Source organism: Carlito syrichta, unplaced genomic scaffold (genome assembly GCF_000164805.1).
Source record: "Carlito syrichta isolate Samal-C Ts95f unplaced genomic scaffold, Tarsius_syrichta-2.0.1 Scaffold308685, whole genome shotgun sequence".
Taxonomy (NCBI): Eukaryota; Metazoa; Chordata; class Mammalia; order Primates; family Tarsiidae; genus Carlito; species Carlito syrichta.
This window is the reverse complement of record NW_007252781.1, coordinates 212,947-215,292: the sequence shown is the minus strand read 5'-3', so window position 1 is coordinate 215,292 and position 2,346 is coordinate 212,947. Positions and strand designations below refer to the sequence as shown.

Here is a 2,346-nt window from a genome sequence, read left to right as displayed (position 1 = left end):
AGTTAAGAATACAAACACCATAATTTTGCAGGTTTAGTTCATTTGCAAACTTGACTAATAACATTTCCAGGAGTTCACAATTTCAAGGCTAAGTTTCCGATTAAGGTAATACAGTTATCAATTTAATATAAATGAAGTTCTGTAAAAAGGCTAAAAGCATTCTGACCTCTTAAGGAAAAATATAAATGACCCAAGGTTAGATTTAGTAACTTAAGTACACTTCAGTACTAGAGCAGTCAGAAAGACAGTGAGACCTGGATCCAAGACCAGAAGAAAGCACCGCTTTCTTTCTTTCCTTCCTTTCTTTCTTTCTTTCTTTCTTTCTTTCTTTCTTTCTTTCTTTCTTTCTTTCTTTCTTTCTTTCTCCTTCCTTCCTTCCTTCCTTCCTTCCTTTCTTCCTTCCTTCCTTCTTTCTCCTTCCTTCCTTCCTTCCTTCCTTCCTTCCTTCCTTCCTTCCTTCCTTCCTTCCTTCCTTCCTTCCTTCCTTCCTTCCTTCCTTCCTTCCTTCCTTCCTTCCTTCCTTCCTTCTTTCTTTCTTTCTTTCTTTCTTTCTTTCTTTCTTTCTTTCTTTCTTTCTTTCTTTCTTTCTTTCTTTCTTTCTTTCTTTCTTTCTTTCTTTCTTTCTTTCTTTCTTTCTTTCTTTCTTTCTAGAAAGCAGGATTTATTGAGAGGACAGAAAAGCTCCCACAGTGGGAGGGGACCCGAGGAGGTTGCCTGTACCACTATTTTCTTCATGTGTGTTGGTCTTTAGCATGCTAGTATGAGTAAGGTACTGTGCAGAGCACTGGCATATGAGAAGTGCAGCTGGACGTAAAGAAGACAGTAGGATGCTCAGGCACGGGCAGGATGCTCTCCCCAGTGACACATTAGTCATCTTCTCCTTCACAGAGCAGCAGGAGGGCTTTCTTATTACAGTCCCCAGATGTATCACCCTGAATCATGGAATAATGAGAGGTAGCAAAAATCTTCCTGAATTTATGTTATACAGATCAGTCTCACTCCTGGACACCACAGCTCTGATGAGGGCATGATCATCTGTCCCAGCTCCCTTCATACCAAAGTAGGGCACCTCTGTAAGGAAGGCGGGTATGCTTCGAATAGATTTCACCACAGCAAGGAGTAGTTGCTCCAGATTGCCAGAAGTCCCCCGGCCAATGGCTTCCTCAGTTGGAAATCCTGATATAGTCATGTATTTGTCAAACACCCTTCTCAAATGAGACACACTTCGTGTTCCAAAGATGGTGATAAACTTTTCTTCATCTGTACCCCGTTTAAGTTCTCCAGCCTGGAACAGAGCCTGAGCATCTTGCTCAACTTCAACTTCATTGACTCCAGCATCTGGGTCTCTGTGAGCTTGAAGAAGAATCACCAACATCCTCTGGTAGGATCCTGAAGTATCCCCCACCACGTCATCTTTCAGGCTAGAACCATATTCTTCTTCATACACTTGCTTTATGACTCTTAGTTCCTCAGGTGTCCTTGGAGCAATAATTTCAGTCACTACATTTTCTTTTTCTTTTTTTGAGTTGGAGTCTCACTCTGTCACCCAGACTGAAGTGCAGTGGCATGCTCCTGGCCACCACAGCCTCGACCTACTGGACTCCGGCAATCCTTCCGCCTTAGCCTTCCAAGTAGCCGGAACTACAGGAGAGCACTCTATGCCCGACTAACTTTTGATTTATTGTAGAGACGAGGTGTTGCCAAGTTGGCTCGGCGGGTCTCAAACCCGTGGGCTCAGGCAATCCACTCACCTCGGTCTCCCAAAGTGCTGGGATTACAGACTGAGCCACTGAGTCCAGCCCAGTCAGTACTTTTTCATTTGTCCCAGCTCCCTCAAGTGCATGCTTCAGTTCACTGGTGTCATAAAGCCGAGAGGGTTTCATCAGAGCCACAATTAATTTTTCAAATTTTCAGTTAGTTCTGATTTCAGGTCATCCAGAAGATCCCTGCCGAATAGTTTTAAAAGCTGCAGTGATCTCCCAGTACTGAGCATTACTCCAGGATGTCAGCAGAGTCAGGATACTCTTCATCGGTGCCCAAGCTTTTCATAGCCTTCCAAAGAGTTTCTAAATCAGCCCACTTGTCAAACCCAGGGAAGTTGGTCATGGTGTCTCTGAGGACCTGTGCCATGGCAACTCATTAGGTCAGGAGACAGCAATACAGCAATGCAGGACCAGAGAGGGGAACCCAAATGCCTGAACCTCCCAGAGAGCCATGGCATGTGGGGCGAAGCAGGGATATAGGTGAAGGAGAATCTCAGAAAAAATTCTAATAAACATTTAAAAAAAAGAGAATAGTCTCATAGCCCCAAATCAAAAGTTCTTTCATGTGTATATATTTGGGCTC

General features: G+C 43.7%; 1 pseudogene across 1 annotated transcript; it reads right to left on the bottom strand.

Moving 5' to 3' along the window:
* Positions 1 to 866: 866 nt before the first annotated feature.
* Positions 867 to 2,130, bottom strand: LOC103268047 (annotated as a pseudogene). The gene is made up of 3 exons (XR_002482393.1): positions 1,812 to 2,130; positions 1,748 to 1,751; positions 867 to 1,500 (listed from the first exon to the last, which is right to left on the bottom strand). The product of XR_002482393.1 is annotated as an annexin A5-like (transcript).
* Between the last annotated feature and the right edge of the window lie 216 nt (positions 2,131 to 2,346).